The 18,318-nt window shown below is 47.2% G+C and overlaps 1 protein-coding gene across 1 annotated transcript in view; it reads left to right on the forward strand.

Moving 5' to 3' along the window:
• Positions 1–8,739: 8,739 nt before the first annotated feature.
• LOC129823577 (ubiquitin carboxyl-terminal hydrolase 33-like) overlaps positions 8,740–18,318 on the forward strand; it is a 110,015-nt gene continuing 100,436 nt past the window's right edge. The window contains exon 1 of the mRNA XM_055882417.1: positions 8,740–8,911. The gene's annotated coding sequence lies outside the window, so the exon portion shown is untranslated. The remainder of the gene's footprint in view (positions 8,912–18,318) is intronic.

Genomic DNA, 18,318 nt, shown 5'->3' on the forward strand with positions numbered 1-18,318 from the left:
GAGTAGCTGCAGTAACACAAATTCCAAATCGGTCCTTTTCCTCTCCAGCGTTTTTCAGCAGATGGTGCAAAGAGTCAAAGGGATAAATATGGAACCAACTGACTGCAAAGTAAACATGATTTATTAAACGGCTTCACTTGGGATGGAAAGAGTGCAGCAGCTGTCTTTTTAGAGGTTAGAGCGTTGGGCGAGTAACCAGCAGGTCGTCTAGTGGTTAGAGCGTTGGGCGAGTAACCAGCAGGTCGTCTAGTGGTTAGAGTGTTGGACTAGTAACCAGCAGGTCGTCTAGTGGTTAGAGTGTTGGACTAGTAACCAGCAGGTAGCCTAGTGGTTAGAGTGTTGGACTAGTAACCAGCAGGTAGTCTAGAGGTTAGAGCATTGGACTAGTAACCAGCAGGTAGCCTAGTGGTTAGAGTGTTGGGCGAGTAACCAGCAGGTAGTCTAGAGGTTAGAGCATTGGACTAGTAACCAGCAGGTAGCCTAGTGGTTAGAGTGTTGGACTAGTAACCAGCAGGTCGTCTAGTGGTTAGAGTGTTGGACTAGTAACCAGCAGGTAGTCTAGTGGTTAGAGCGTTGGGCGAGTAACCAGCAGGTCGTCTAGTGGTTAGAGTGTTGGACTAGTAACCAGCAGGTAGCCTAGTGGTTAGAGTGTTGGACTAGTAACCAGCAGGTCGTCTAGTGGTTAGAGTGTTGGGCCAGTAACCAGCAGGTAGCCTAGTGGTTAGAGTGTTGGACTAGTAACCAGCAGGTAGCCTAGTGGTTAGAGTGTTGGACTAGTAACCAGCAGGTCGTCTAGTGGTTAGAGTGTTGGACTAGTAACCAGCAGGTAGCCTAGTGGTTAGAGTGTTGGACTAGTAACCAGCAGGTAGCCTAGTGGCTAGAGTGTTGGACTAGTAACCAGCAGGTAGCCTAGTGGTTAGAGTGTTGGACTAGTAACCAGCAGGTATCCTAGTGGTTAGAGTGTTGGACTAGTAACCAGCAGGTCGTCTAGTGGTTAGAGTGTTGGACTAGTAACCAGCAGGTAGCCTAGTGGTTAGAGTGTTGGACTAGTAACCAGCAGGTATCCTAGTGGTTAGAGTGTTGGACTAGTAACCAGCAGGTCGTCTAGTGGTTAGAGTGTTGGACTAGTAACCAGCAGGTAGCCTAGTGGTTAGAGTGTTGGACTAGTAACCAGCAGGTAGTCTAGAGGTTAGAGCATTGGACTAGTAACCAGCAGGTCGCCTAGTGGTTAGAGTGTTGGGCGAGTAACCAGCAGGTAGTCTAGAGGTTAGAGCATTGGACTAGTAACCAGCAGGTAGCCTAGTGGTTAGAGTGTTGGACTAGTAACCAGCAGGTCGTCTAGTGGTTAGAGTGTTGGACTAGTAACCAGCAGGTAGTCTAGTGGTTAGAGTGTTGGACTAGTAACCAGCAGGTAGCCTAGTGGTTAGAGCGTTGGACTAGTAACCAGCAGGTCGTCTAGTGGTTAGAGTGTTGGGTGAGTAACCAGCAGGTCGTCTAGTGGTTAGAGTGTTGGGCTAGTAACCAGCAGGTCGTCTAGTGGTTAGAGTGTTGGACTAGTAACCAGCAGGTAGCCTAGTGGTTAGAGTGTTGGACTAGTAACCAGCAGGTAGCCTAGTGGTTAGAGTGTTGGACTAGTAACCAGCAGGTATTCTAGTGGTTAGAGTGTTGGACTAGTAACCAGCAGGTAGCCTAGTGGTTAGAGTGTTGGACTAGTAACCAGCAGGTAGCCTAGTGGTTAGAGTGTTGGACTAGTAACCAGCAGGTAGCCTAGTGGTTAGAGTGTTGGACTAGTAACCAGCAGGTAGCCTAGTGGTCAGAGCGTTGGACTAGTAACCAGCAGGTTGCCTAGTGGTTAGAGTGTTGGGCCAGTAACCAGCAGGTAGTCTAGTGGTTAGAGCGTTGGGCCAGTGACCAGCAGGTAACCAATAGGTATCCTAGTGGTTAGAGTGTTGGGCCAGTAACCAGCAGGTAGCCTGGAGGTTAGAGCATTGGGCAAGTGACCAGCAGGTATCCTAGTGGTTAGAGCGTTGGGCCAGTAACCAGCAGGTAGCCTAGTGGTTAGAGCGTTGGACCAGTAACCAGCAGGTAGTCTAGTGGTTAGAGCGTTGGGCCAGTGACCGAAAGGTTGCTGACAAGTCAGGTCAGTTAGGAACAATTTTTTATTTTTTTTTACATTGAAGGCCAAGGAACAGTGGGTTAACTACCTTGTTCAGGGGCAGAACGACGGATTTTTACCATGTCAGCTCGGGGATTCAATTTAGCAGCCTTTCAGTTACTTGTCCAACACTCTAACCACTAGACTACCTGCCGCCCCTACACTCTAACCACTAGGCTGCCTGCCGCCCCTACACTCTAACCACTAGGCTTCCTGCCGCCCCTACACTCTAACCACTAGGCTACCTGCCGCCCCTACACTCTAACCACTAGGCTACCTGCCGCCTCCACACTCTAACCACTAGGCTACCTGCCGTCCCTACACTCTAACCACTAGGCTACCTGCCGCCCCTACACTCTAACCACTAGGCTACCTGCCGCCCCTACACTCTAACCACTAGGCTACCTGCCGTCCCTACACTCTAACCACTAGGCTACCTGCCGCCCCTACACTCTAACCACTAGGCTACCTGCCGCCCCTACACTCTAACCACCAGGCTACCTGCCGCCCCTACACTCTAACCACTAGACTACCTGCCGCCTCTACACTCTAACCAGTAGGCTACCTGCCGCCCCTACACTCTAACCACTAGGCTACCTGCCGCCCCTACACTCTAACCACTAGGCTACCTGCCGCCCTACACTCTAACCACTAGACTACCTGCCGCCTCTACACTCTAACCACTAGGCTACCTGCCGCCCCTACACTCTAACCACTAGGCTACCTGCCGCCCCTACACTCTAACCACTAGGCTACCTGCCACACCTACACTCTAACCACTAGGCTACCTGCCCTCTCTACACTCTAACCACTAGACTACCTGCCACCCCTACACTCTAACCACTAGGCTACCTGCCGCCCCTACACTCTAACCACTAGGCTACCTGCCGCCCCTACACTCTAACCACTAGGCTACCTTCCGCCCCTACACTCTAACCACTAGGCTACCTGCCGCCCCTACACTCTAACCACTAGGTTACCTGCCGTCCCTACACTCTAACCACTAGGCTACCTGCCCCCCCTACACTCTAACCACTAGGCTACCTGCCGCCCCTACACTCTAACCACTAGGCTACCTGCCGCCCCTACACTCTAACCACTAGGCTACCTGCCGCCCCTACACTCTAACCACTAGGCTACCTGCCGCCCCTACACTCTAACCACTAGGCTACCTGCCGCCCCTACACTCTAACCACTAGGCTACCTGCCCCCCCTACACTCTAACCACTAGGCTACCTGCCGCCCCTACACTCTAACCACTAGGCTACCTACCGCCCCTACACTCTAACCACTAGGCTACCTGCCGCCTCTACACTCTAACCACTAGGCTCCCTGCCACCCCTACACTCTAACCACTAGGCTACCTGCCGCCTCTACACTCTAACCACTAGGCTACCTGCCGCCTCTACACTCTAACCACTAGGCTACCTGCCGCCCCTACACTCTAACCACTAGACTACCTACCGCCCCTACACTCTAACCACTAGGCTACCTGCCGCCTCTACACTCTAACCACTAGGCTACCTGCCGCCTCTACACTCTAACCACTAGGCTACCTACCGCCCCTACACTCTAACCACTAGGCTACCTGCCGCCTCTACACTCTAACCACTAGGCTCCCTGCCACCCCTACACTCTAACCACTAGGCTACCTGCCGCCTCTACACTCTAACCACTAGGCTACCTGCCGCCCCTACACTCTAACCACTAGGCTACCTGCCGCCCCTACACTCTAACCACTAGACTACCTGCCGCCCCTACACTCTAACCACTAGGCTGCCTGCCGCCCCTACACTCTAACCACTAGGCTTCCTGCCGCCCCTACACTCTAACCACTAGGCTACCTGCCGCCCCTACACTCTAACCACTAGGCTACCTGCCGCCTCCACACTCTAACCACTAGGCTACCTGCCGTCCCTACACTCTAACCACTAGGCTACCTGCCGCCCCTACACTCTAACCACTAGGCTACCTGCCGCCCCTACACTCTAACCACTAGGCTACCTGCCGTCCCTACACTCTAACCACTAGGCTACCTGCCGCCCCTACACTCTAACCACTAGGCTACCTGCCGCCCCTACACTCTAACCACTAGGCTACCTGCCGCCCCTACACTCTAACCACTAGACTACCTGCCGCCTCTACACTCTAACCAGTAGGCTACCTGCCGCCCCTACACTCTAACCACTAGGCTACCTGCCGCCCCTACACTCTAACCACTAGGCTACCTGCCCTCTCTACACTCTAACCACTAGACTACCTGCCACCCCTACACTCTAACCACTAGGCTACCTGCCGCCCCTACACTCTAACCACTAGGCTACCTGCCGCCCCTACACTCTAACCACTAGGCTACCTTCCGCCCCTACACTCTAACCACTAGGCTACCTGCCGCCCCTACACTCTAACCACTAGGTTACCTGCCGTCCCTACACTCTAACCACTAGGCTACCTGCCCCCCCTACACTCTAACCACTAGGCTACCTGCCGCCCCTACACTCTAACCACTAGGCTACCTGCCGCCCCTACACTCTAACCACTAGGCTACCTGCCGCCCCTACACTCTAACCACTAGGCTACCTGCCGCCCCTACACTCTAACCACTAGGCTACCTGCCGCACCTACACTCTAACCACTAGGCTACCTGCCCCCCCTACACTCTAACCACTAGGCTACCTGCCGCCCCTACACTCTAACCACTAGGCTACCTACCGCCCCTACACTCTAACCACTAGGCTACCTGCCGCCTCTACACTCTAACCACTAGGCTCCCTGCCACCCCTACACTCTAACCACTAGGCTACCTGCCGCCTCTACACTCTAACCACTAGGCTACCTGCCGCCTCTACACTCTAACCACTAGGCTACCTGCCGCCCCTACACTCTAACCACTAGACTACCTACCGCCCCTACACTCTAACCACTAGGCTACCTGCCGCCTCTACACTCTAACCACTAGGCTACCTGCCGCCTCTACACTCTAACCACTAGGCTACCTACCGCCCCTACACTCTAACCACTAGGCTACCTGCCGCCTCTACACTCTAACCACTAGGCTCCCTGCCACCCCTACACTCTAACCACTAGGCTACCTGCCGCCTCTACACTCTAACCACTAGGCTACCTGCCGCCCCTACACTCTAACCACTAGGCTACCTGCCGCCCCTACACTCTAACCACTAGACTACCTGCCGCCCCTACACTCTAACCACTAGGCTAGCTGCCGCCCCTACACTCTAACCACTAGACTACCTGCCGCCCCAGGAATAAAGGTTAAATCATAAATCAAAATGTAAGAAGTCGGTCCATTAGACTGTTCACCGAAATTCACAAATGCCATTATGCTATAGAGACATGATTATTCACTGTTAATAGTTAATACACATTTTCCATGACTAATATTATAGCTTACATGAAAAGGTGGGCATTATTGACACTGGAAAGCTGCTGTCTGATCCCATGTAGACCTACACTCACCTGCCATTGTGCCCTTGATCAAGGCTCTAAGCCCACATAGAACTTGACTGTTAGTCACATGTGGTCAACATGTGGTCAACCCTCCATCTAGACAGCTGCTGGGCGTGCAGGCTTGGATTTTTCAACATTTACAACCAAATACTTTTGTCTTTATAAAAGTATTCTCTCGTTCAATAAATCAGGGATCATATGGATAAGGTAGACAGGCTTCTTCAAAGCAAGGTATCTAACTACATTTGTTTATATACAGTGGGGCAAACAGTGTTGCCCAGCAACAGACCCAAAACATCACTGCTCTAGAGGAGATCTGCATGGAGGAATGGGCCAAAATACCAGCAACAGTGTGTGAAAACCTTGTGAAGACTTACAGAAAACGTTTGACCTCTGTCATTGCCAACAAAGGGTATATAACAAAGTATTGAGATAAACTTTTGTTATTGACCAAATACTTATTTTCCACCATATTTTGCAAATAAATTCATTAAAAATCCTACAATGTGATTTTCTGGATTTTTTCCCCTCCTTTTGTCTGTCATAGTTGAAGTGTACCTATGATGAAAATTACAGGCCTCTCTCATCTTTTTAAGTGGGAGAACTTGCACAATTGGTGGCTGACTAAATACTTTTTTGCCCCACTGTATATAAGGCTAAAATATTGATGTTTCAGGGGAGGGGTATTTTTCAATTGGGATTGAACATTTTTAATGTCACAATGTTCACAATTGCATGGCTACTGTTTAATTAAAGGGAATCACAGCTTTCCAACGGTGAAGATGTATTTAGGCTCTACAGTGCCGGTGGGAAATTAATGTTTAGTTAGCTATATTTAACTAGCTAAAACTGCAACAAGTTATGCTTTGAATTGGGGATCTAATTAGTCTGTCATTATTTTATACCTGCTGGTGAAATGTCGTGCTCTCTCTCCTCCAACGGCCCCTCGTACAGAGACACACGCAGCACCACAGACTGAAGGGTCATGCCGGTAATGGCTAATATGTCTTTAAAAAAAAATGTATTGATCAAATTTGTGTGCTTTCATGAATTACATTAACAACAATTATGAAACTAATTTCCATGATTTTATCATGACCTTTACAAACCCTCATTTGACAACTTTGAACAAATCAAATGTATTTATAAAATCCCTTTATACATCAGTCGATGTCACAAAGTGCTTGTACAGAAACCCAGCCTAAAACCACAAACAACACGTCATGCTTCAGGATGGCACATTTTCAATCTGAGCCATCTGGAACAGCCTACTCTGTCACTCACAGATTCACAGACTAGCGACAAAAATAATCTGAACAAATCAGAATCAGGAAATGAATGCCCCTGTCTTCATTCTGTTTTGATCAACATTTTTTTTGCCGCAGTGTGTGAATCTGGACCAGCAATAGGCAACTTTGTTTTTATAGAGGAGCTGGTAAGCAATTCCCCCCCAAAAAATAGAAGTTCCAGACAGCTTCCGTCCAAGTCAAGCACTGGTATTAGAAATCACTTCAGACATAGTGACTCGACCATTGGTGACTTGGGACTCGACTCGGATTTAACCATAGGGATTCGTGACTCGACTCGGACTCCAACACAGGGGACAGGGGACTTGACTCGGACTCCAACACAGGGGACATGGGACTTGACTCGGACTCCAACACAGGGGACATGGGACTTGACTCGGACTCCAACATAGGGGACATGGGACTTGACTCGGACTCCAACACAGGGGACATGGGACTTGACTCGGACTCCAACACAGGGGACATGGGACTTGACTCGGACTCCAACACAGGGGACATGGGACTTGACTCGGACTCCAACACAGGGGACATGGGACTTGACTCGGACTCCAACACAGGGGACATGGGACTTGACTCGGACTCCAACACAGGGGACATGGGACTTGACTCGGACTCCAACACAGGGGACATGGGACTTGACTCGGACTCCAACACAGGGGACATGGGACTTGACTCGGACTCCAACACAGGGGACATGGGACTTGACTCGGACTCCAACACAGGGGACATGGGACTTGACTCGGACTCCAACACAGGGGACATGGGACTTGACTCGGACTCCAACACAGGGGACATGGGACATGACTCGGACTCCAACACAGGGGACATGGGACTTGACTCGGACTCAAGGTTTAGTGAGTCGACGACAACACTGTCCTGAACATGTGAAATTTGGTTTGGTGTCTCTAAGTTGAACGGTTTGAGTTACTGTTGGTTAGGGGCCTGAGAGATGAGGTCTTCAGTAGGTAGAGATATAGAGATGGGCCTGATGGATGAGGTCTTCAGTAGGTAGTGATATAGAGATGGGCCTGAGAGATGAGGTCTTCAGTAGGTAGTGATATAGAGATGGGTCTGAGAGATGAGGTCTTCAGTAGGTAGCGATATAGAGATGGGTCTGAGAGATGAGGTCTTCAGTAGGTAGCGATATAGAGATGGGTCTGAGAGATGAGGTCTTCAGTAGGTAGCGATATAGAGATGGGCCTGATAGATGAGGTCTTCAGTAGGTAGCGATATAGAGATGGGCCTGAGAGATGAGGTCTTCAGTAGGTAGAGATATAGAGATGGGTCTGAGAGATGAGGTCTTCAGTAGGTAGCGAAATAGAGATGGGCCTGAGAGATGAGGTCTTCAGTAGGTAGCGATATAGAGATGGGTCTGAGAGATGAGGTCTTCAGTAGGTAGAGATATAGAGATGGGCCTGAGAGATGTCTGCTGCTGGAGTCTATACCAGTAAATCTTCAATCAGTAAGATCATGCAGCTCCAGTGTTGCAATGGGGTTGCTTTCAAAATAAAAGCCAGGTGGAAAGTTTAGCAATCTGGTTCTGAAATACAAGGTGAAAATAAAATCCACCTTTTCTTATTTGTTGTTTTTGGCCTAAAAAATAAATCGAAACATGATTGTGACAGATAAAAAATAAAAATGTCTGGATGTTAATTTGAAATCCAAGTAATTGTGTTTATTGGTCAGTAGGGGGCGCCTGGGCTGGGATTGTGCAGAATCAGATTTAGGTTATTCCACTGTTGACCGCCAGGTGGCGCAGCGACACCCGTTCACACACACAACCGGAAAACGGCCGTTGTTGGTCAGAAGGCGGATCCACAACCTGGAAGTTTTGCGTTACGATCGAACGGGTTCTCATTCAGCTGTGACATTTTCAAGGTTTACCGTTTGAAATAATGTCACAGATACATATTTAACTGCCGGGTTTAGCTTTCAAGATAACAGGATCGGTTCTTCTCGAATGTAACTTCATAAAGTGTAGGTAAGAGCCAAGAGGTTATTTTCGGTTTGTTTCATGCTGCAGAAGATAAGAAGCAGCAGTGTTGACGTTTTATGAGAGTGACTAGCTAGCTAATGTTAGCATGACAGCTCAATCCATGTGTCAATCTGTTATGTTCCCATCAATAAAACTATTGTTAGCTAGCACGATTTGATCTGAAAACTTTTTTTGATTCATGTCGGGATTGAATTGGACCGAAAACATATTTCATATCAACCGGTTAGCGTCTTGGCTAGCTAGCTAAGATCACGGGACCATCTGCCCGTTAGCTGACGTTAGTTAGCCTCTTGTCAGTGAGTGTCGCACCGACTGAACTGCATGTGATGTCCGCCCCGTGTGTCTTTTTGATGCTTGAATAGTAGCTACCTAACTAAATACATTACATCCACATTGTTAGTAACTGTGTTGAAATGCTGGGTTGTTGGTAGCTAGCCCATTTATAGAAGATAAACTATCACCAGAAGACAGTACGGGAGGTTTAGTAACTGTGTTGACATGCTGGGTTGTTGGTAGCTAGTCCATTTATATTACATAAACTATCACCGGAAGACAGTACGGGAGGTTTAGTAGCTGTGTTGACATGCTGGGTTGTTGGTAGCTAGTCCATTTATATTACATAAACTATCACCGGAAGACAGTACGGGAGGTTTAGTAACTGTGTTGACATGCTGGGTTGTTGGTAGCTAGTCCATTTATATTACATAAACTATCACCGGAAGACAGTACGGGAGGTTTAGTAACTGTGTTGACATGCTGGGTTGTTGGTAGCTAGCCCATTTATATTACATAAACTATCACCGGAAGACAGTACGGGAGGTTTAGTAGCTGTGTTGACATGCTGGGTTGTTGGTAGCTAGCCCATTTATATTACATAAACTATCACCGGAAGACAGTACGGGAGGTTTAGTAGCTGTGTTGTTGGTAGCTAGCCCATTTATAGAAGATAAACTATCACCGGAAGACAGTACGGGAGGTTTAGTAGCTGTGTTGTTGGTAGCTAGCCCATTTATAGAAGATAAACTATCACCGGAAGACAGTACGGGAGGTTTAGTAGCTGTGTTGTTGGTAGCTAGTCCATTTATAGAAGATAAACTATCACCGGAAGACAGTACGGGAGGTTTAGTAGCTGTGTTGTTGGTAGCTAGTCCATTTATAGAAGATAAACTATCACCGGAAGACAGTACGGGAGGTTTAGTAGCTGTGTTGTTGGTAGCTAGTCCATTTATAGAAGATAAACTATCACCGGAAGACAGTACGGGAGGTTTAGTAGCTGTGTTGTTGGTAGCTAGCCCATTTATAGAAGATAAACTATCACCGGAAGACAGTACGGGAGGTTTAGTAGCTGTGTTGTTGGTAGCTAGTCCATTTATAGAAGATAAACTATCACCGGAAGACAGTACGGGAGGTTTAGTAGCTGTGTTGTTGGTAGCTAGTCCATTTATAGAAGATAAACTATCACCGGAAGACAGTACGGGAGGTTTAGTAGCTGTGTTGTTGGTAGCTAGTCCATTTATAGAAGATAAACTATCACCAGAAGACAGTACGGGAGGTTTAGTAGCTGTGTTGTTGGTAGCTAGTCCATTTATAGAAGATAAACTATCACCGGAAGACAGTACGGGAGGTTTAGTAGCTGTGTTGTTGGTAGCTAGTCCATTTATAGAAGATAAACTATCACCGGAAGACAGTACGGGAGGTTTAGTAGCTGTGTTGTTGGTAGCTAGCCCATTTATAGAAGATAAACTATCACCGGAAGACAGTACGGGAGGTTTAGTAGCTGTGTTGTTGGTAGCTAGTCCATTTATAGAAGATAAACTATCACCGGAAGACAGTACGGGAGGTTTAGTAGCTGTGTTGTTGGTAGCTAGCCCATTTATAGAAGATAAACTATCACCGGAAGACAGTACGGGAGGTTTAGTAGCTGTGTTGTTGGTAGCTAGTCCATTTATAGAAGATAAACTATCACCGGAAGACAGTACGGGAGGTTTAGAAACTCTGTTCTTAGCGCCTGTTGATGAAGGTGTCTAATTGCGGGGGTTTTGTTGGAGGATAATTACCTGACGTGGCCTCGTTTTTCATCAATGCTCATTAAGAAATGCTAGCGGACATGACTGAACGTGAGTTGTCTTGGGACTGTGGTTAGATGTGTGGGTGTCTAACAGAACATTATTACAAATCATTTTGTAGACCTCAACGAGCCCAAACAGATATTGTTTCAATATACTTTGTGTTGTAGCGATATAGAGATGGGCCTGATAGATGACGTCTTCAGTAGGTAGAGATATAGAGATGGGTCTGAGAGATGAGGTCTTCAGTAGGTAGCGATATAGAGATGGGTCTGAGAGATGAGGTCTTCAGTAGGTAGTGATATAGAGATGGGTCTGAGAGATGAGGTCTTCAGTAGGTAGCGATATAGAGATGGGTCTGAGAGATGAGGTCTTCAGTAGGTAGTGATATAGAGATGGGTCTGAGAGATGAGGTCTTCAGTAGGTAGCGATATAGAGATGGGCCTGATAGATGAGGTATTCAGTAGGTAGCGATATAGAGATGGGCCTGAGAGATGAGGTCTTCAGTAGGTAGCGATATAGAGATGGGCCTGAGAGATGAGGTCTTCAGTAGGTAGCGATATAGAGATGGGCCTGAGAGATGAGGTCTTCAGTAGGTAGCGATATAGAGATGGGCCTGAGAGATGAGGTCTTCAGTAGGTAGCGATATAGAGATGGGCCTGAGAGATGAGGTCTTCAGTAGGTAGCGATATAGAGATGGGCCTGAGAGATGAGGTCTTCAGTAGGTAGAGATATAGAGATGGGCCTGAGAGATGAGGTCTTCAGTAGGTAGCGATATAGAGATGGGCCTGATAGATGAGGTCTTCAGTAGGTAGAGATATAGAGATGGGCCTGAGAGATGAGGTCTTCAGTAGGTAGAGATGGGGCTGAGAGATGAGGTCTTCAGTAGGTAGCGATATAGAGATGGGCCTGAGAGATGAGGTCTTCAGTAGGTAGACATATAGAGATGGGCCTGATAGATGAGTCCCTGTTGGTGCTTCGTGTGGCCTCAGTGTCTCGTCTGTTTCACACCCGCATGCAGTGCAGGCGCCACATTGTGCCATGTATGTTCTCAGCTGTGCATTCACTCCAGGCCAGTAGACACTCACCAGCTCTTCTCAGACATCCCTCTGTTCCTATGTGTGAGAAATAGATTCTCTTATCTCTGACCTGAGGGCGGCAGGCACAATGACTCAGCTCATCTCTGTTGTGAAAACACATGGCTACTTCCAAGGCTACATGTCATTACTCTTCAGGCCATCCCAGCAGGATCACATTTTTCCAGTGTCTGGAGCTCCCCGGTCCAGCTCAGCGGCTCTCTCGATGTGCTTTAGTCTCTCGCTTGACACAGGGAGGTAGTGTATCATAATGATTGATTCAACTTCGACCTCTACAGAGCCTCTGTTGTCTTGTTCTGTGAGGTTTGCCCTGCTCAGGGTGTCGGCCAGCACCACATGTTTTCCCAGAACGTATCGGAGACTGACCTCGTAGTTTTGGAGTCTCATGAGGCTTGTGTTGTAGTCTTTTTGGTGCCCTGAGGAGAGGCTTTGTTTCTCTATCTGTGCATACCCTTTTTCAGTCTGTCAGGGCTCTGCAAGCAGCTCCTTCTCTATCTGTGCATACCCTTTTTCAGTCTGTCAGGGCTCTGCAAGCAGCTCCTTCTCTATCTGTGCATACCCTTTTTCAGTCTGTCAGGGCTCTGCAAGCAGCTCCTTCTCTATCTGTGCATACCCTTTTTCAGTCTGTCAGGGCTCTGCAAGCAGCTCCTTCTCTATCTGTGCATACCCTTTTTCAGTCTGTCAGGGCTCTGCAAGCAGCTCCTTCTCTATCTGTGCATACCCTTTTTCAGTCTGTCAGGGCTCTGCAAGCAGCTCCTTCTCTATCTGTGCATACCCTTTTTCAGTCTGTCAGGGCTCTGCAAGCAGCTCCTTCTCTATCTGTGCATACCCTTTTTCAGTCTGTCAAGGCTCTGCAAGCAGCTCCTTCTCTATCTGTGCATACCCTTTTTCAGTCTGTCAGGGCTCTGCAAGCAGCTCCTTCTCTATCTGTGCGTACCCTTTTTCAGTCTGTCAGGGCTCTGCAAGCAGCTCCTTCTCTATCTGTGCATACCCTTTTTCAGTCTCTGTCAGGGCTCTGCTGGCAGCTCCTTCTCTATCTGTGCATACCCTTTTTCAGTCTCTGTCAGGGCTCTGCTGGCAGCTCCTTCTCTATCTGTGCGTACCCTTTTTCAGTCTCTGACAGGGCTCTGCTGGCGTATGCTATTGGTTGTCCTCCCTGCATCAAGGCTGCTCCTAACCCACTCTCTGAAGCATCACACTGTAGTACAAGCTGCTCTGTTGGGTTGTAGTATTTCAGCACAGAGGTCTGTGTAATGGTATCCCTGATTTTATTGACAGGCAGCTCATGTCTCTCTGACCACTCCCACAGTGAGTCCTTGTGTTAGCTGTCGCAGTGGCTCGCTGCGCTCCGTGGCGTGGCTGCAGAACTTGTCTAGGTAGGGACACCGTTCGTAAATTCATCAGTTATTCTGCACTTTGGCATACTCAGACTGAATTTACCAACACACCCGAAATGGTTACTTGCCTTTTGTTAAGACACGTAGCTAGCTAGCTAAACAATGAACCTAGCTAGGTAAACAACATGTAAGATCATACACGTCACGTAATGTTAGCTAACGAGCCAGCCAGCTAACATTATCTAGTTAAACAACAATGAACATAGTGCCAAATCATGTCGTTACTACCCGGCATGAATCTGCTGGGAGCTAACCAACCAGGTTCAATGTTAGCTAGCTAACCAACCAGGTTCAATGTTAGCTAGCTAACCAACCAGGTTCAATGTTAGCTAGCTAACCAACCAGGTTCAATGTTAGCTAGCTAAACCAACCAGGTTCAATGTTAGCTAGCTAACCAACCAGGTTCAATGTTAGCTAGCTAACTAACCAGGTTCAATGTTAGCTAGCTAACCAACCAGGTTCAATGTTAGCTAGCTAACCAACCAGGTTCAATGTTAACTAGCTAACCAACCAGGTTCAATGTTAGCTAGCTAACCAACCAGGTTCAATGTTTGCTAGCTAACCAACCAGGTTCAATGTTAGCTAGCTAACCAACCAGGTTCAATGTTAGCTAGCTAACCAACCAGGTTCAATGTTTGCTAGCTAACCAACCAGGTTCAATGTTAGCTAGCTAACCAACCAGGTTCAATGTTAGCTAGCTAACCAACCAGGTTCAATGTTTGCTAGCTAACCAACCAGGTTCAATGTTTGCTAGCTAACCAACCAGGTTCAATGTTTGCTAGCTAACCAACCAGGTTCAATGTTAGCTAGCTAACCAACCAGGTTCAATGTTTGCTAGCTAAACCAACCAGGTTCAATGTTAGCTAGCTAAACCAACCAGGTTCAATGTTTGCTAGCTAACCAACCAGGTTCAATGTTTGCTAGCTAACCAACCAGGTTCAATGTTAACTAGCTAACCAACCAGGTTCAATGTTAACTAGCTAAACCAACCAGGTTCAATGTTAACTAGCTAAACCAACCAGGTTCAATGTTAACTAGCTAAACCAACCAGGTTCAATGTTAACTAGCTAAACCAACCAGGTTCAATGTTAACTAGCTAACCAACCAGGTTCAATGTTAGCTAGCTAACCAACCAGGTTCAATGTTAGCTAGCTAACCAACCAGGTTCAATGTTAGCTAGCTAACCAACCAGGTTCAATGTTTGCGAGCTAACATTAGGTTCTAACTAGCCAAGCAAACGGCTCTGGGATACGAATAATAACATCAAATTTAAATCCCACCTTGTAGTGCAACAAAAGGTAGATCAAGTTAAGGAATACTTTCTGAAGGCGCACTATGGAGCTCCATTTTGTTTAGATAACTCTTCGTGTTGTTGTTTATTTCCCCCCAGAAGTGGTTAAAGTCTATGGGTTCTTCTATTACAATGAGCTGGTTTCTGAAGTACTGTTTTTGCATTCTTTATCAAACAATTCATAATTTTGTTGTTAATTTTCTTAGTTTGTCTGCTTGAAATTTTGGGGATTTTATAAGGAAGCTGAAATATACTGTTTAGGCTTTCTACTGCCAAGTTTACACTATTGCAGTGGAATGTTTTGTCCAGGATGTTGTCTAGAAGGGGTGAATTTGTTGTTGCCTTATTGTTTTTTGGTTGGTTTCCGCACTACTTTCCTTCCATCTATAGCGTTTTTTTTTAATGCTATGCAGTTTCTTTTGGCTTTGCCTCATGATTGAGTATATCTCTGTTCAAGTTGACAGATTTTGCTGTGATCTGATAGGGGTGTCAGTGGACTGACTGTGAACGCTCTGAGAGACTCTGGGTTGAGGTCCGTGATAAAGTAGTCTACAGTGCTACTGCCAAGAGATGAGCTGTAGGTGTACCTACCATAGGAGTCTCCTCAAAGCCTACTATTGACTATGTATAGACCCAGCGTGCGACAGAGCTGCAGAGCTGACCCACTTTTGTTGGTTATGTTGTCATAGTTGTGTCTAGGGGGGATATTTGGTAGGGAATGCTGTACCCTCCAGGTAGGTGTTTGTCCCCCTGTGTGCTGAGAGTGTCAGGTTCTTGTCCATTTCTAGCATTTAGGTCGCCACAGACTAGTACATGTACCTGGGCCTGGAAATGATTGATCTCCCCTCTAGGATGGAGAAGCTGTCTTCATTAAAGTATGGCAAATCTAGTGGGGGGATATAGGTAGCACACAGGAGGACATTTTTCTCTGTTGAGATAATTTCCTTCTTAATTTCTAGACAGTTGCATTGAACACAAATGTAAAGGCATGTAAAGCGTTGGTCCCAGAGCTGTTTCCAGACAAGTTAATGTTCATTTCTCTACCATAAGCCGCCTGCCTACATCGTTTTAGACCGCAGACCACGTGTAACCACACCAGCCCAGGACCTCCACATCCAGCTTCTTCACCTGTTGGATCGTCAGTGACAGGGGTGTTTGTCTGCTCTGTTTCACACCTGGTAGTTTGGTGGATGGGACTACCAGCTGGATGGGACTACCAGCTGGATGGGACTACCAGGTGGATGGGACTACCAGCTGGATGGGACTACCAGCTGGATGGGACTACCAGCTGGATGGGACTACCAGCTGGATGGGACTACCAGGTGGATGGGACTACCAGGTGGATGGGACTACCAGGTGGATGGGACTACCAGGTGGATGGGACTACCAGGTGGATGGGACTACCAGCTGGATGGGACTACCAGGTGGATGGGACTACCAGGTGGATGGGACTACCAGGTGGATGGGACTACCAGGTGGATGGGACTACCAGGTGGATGGGACTACCAGGTGGATGGGACTACCAGGTGGATGGGACTACCAGGTGGATGGGACTACCAGGTGGATGGGACTACCAGCTGGATGGGACTACCAGCTGGATGGGACTACCAGCTGGATGGGACTACCAGCTGGATGGGACTACCAGCTACAGTTGAAGTCTGAAGTTTACATATACCTTAGCCAAATACATTTAAACTCAGTTTTTCACAATTCCTGACATTTAATCAGTGTAAAAAATAATTGTCTTAGGTCAGTTAGGGTCACCACTTTATTTTAAGAATGTGAAATGTCAGAATAATAGTAGAGTGATTTATTTCAGCTTTTATTTCTTTCATCACATTCCCAGGGGGTCAGAAATGTACATACACTCAATTAGTATTTGGTAGCATTGCCTTTAAATTGTTTAACTTGGGTCAAACATTTCTGGTAGCCTTCCACAAGCTTCCCACAATAAGTTGGTTGAATTTTGGCTCAATCCTCCTGACAGAGCTGGTGTAACTGAGTCAGGTCTGTAGGCCTCCTTGCTCGCACACGCTTATTCAGTTCTGCCCACACATTTTCTATAGGATTGAGGTCAGGGCTTTGTGATGGCCACTCCAATACCTTGACTTTGTTGTCCTTAAGCCATTTTGCCACAACTTTGGAAGTATGCTTGGGGTCTTTGTCCATTGGAAGACCCATTTGCGAACAAGCTTTAACTTCCTGACTGATGTCTTGAGATGCTGCTTCAATATATCCACATCATTTTCCGTCCTCATGATGCCATCTATTTTGGGAAGTGCACCAGTCCCTCCTGTAGCAAAGCACCCCCACAACATGATGCTGCCACCCCCGTGCTTCACGGTTGGGATGGTGTTCTTCAGCTTGCAAGCCTCCCCCTTTTTCCTCCAAACATAACGATGGTCATTATGGCCAAACAGTTCTATTTTTGTTTCATCAGACCAGAGGACATTTCTCCAAAAAGTACGATCTTTGTCCCCATGTGCAGTTGCAAATCGTAGTCTGTCTTTTTTATGGCGGTTTTGGAGTAGGGGCTTCTTCCTTGCTGAGAGACCTTTCAGGTTATGTCGATATAGATACTTTTGTACCTGTTTCCTCCAGCATCTTCACAAGGTCCTTTGCTGTTGTTCTGGGATTGATTTGCACTTCTCAGACCAAAGTACATTAATCTCTAGGAGACAGAACGTGTCTCCTTCCTGAGCGGTATGACGGCTGCCTGGTCCCATGGTGTTTATACTTGCGTATTATTATTTGTACAGATGAACGTGGTACCTTCAGGCGTTTGGAAATTGCTCCCAAGGGTGAACCAGTCTTGTGGAGGTCTCCAATTTTTTTTCTGAGGTCTGGGCTGATTTCTTTTGATTTTCCCATAATGTCAAGCAAAGAGGCACTGAGTTTGAAGGTAGGCCTTGAAATATCAATCAATCAATAAATTTTATTTTATATAGCCCTTCGTACATCAGATAATATCTCGAAGTGCTGTACAGAAACCCAGCCTAAAACCCCAAACAGCTAGAATGCAGGTGTAGAAGCATGGTGGCTAGGAAAAACTCCCTAGAAAGGCCAAAACCTAGGAAGAAACCTAGAGAGGAACCAGGCTATGAGGGGTGGCCAGTACTCTTCTGGCTGTGCCGGGTGGAGATTATAACAGAACTATGCCAAGATGCTCAAAAATGTTCATAAGTGACAAGCATGGTCAAATAATAATCATGAATAATTTTCAGTTGGCTTTTCATAGCTGATCATTAAGAGTTGAAAAACAACAGGTCTGGGACAGGTGGCGGTTCCATAACCGCAGGCAGAACAGCTGAAACTGGAATAGCAGCAAGGCCAGGCGGACTGGGGACAGCAAGGAGTCACCACGGGCGGCAGTCCCGACGCATGGTCCTAGGGCCCAGGTCCTCCGAGAGAAAGAAAGAGAGAAGGAGAAAATTAGAGAGAGCCAAGATTTTCAAACTGTTCATAAATGACAAGCGTGGTCAAATAATAATCAGGAATAAATCTCAGTTGGCTTTTCATAGCCGATCATTAAGAGTTGAAA

Source organism: Salvelinus fontinalis, chromosome 26 (assembly GCF_029448725.1).
Source record: "Salvelinus fontinalis isolate EN_2023a chromosome 26, ASM2944872v1, whole genome shotgun sequence".
NCBI classification, from domain to species: Eukaryota; Metazoa; Chordata; class Actinopteri; order Salmoniformes; family Salmonidae; genus Salvelinus; species Salvelinus fontinalis.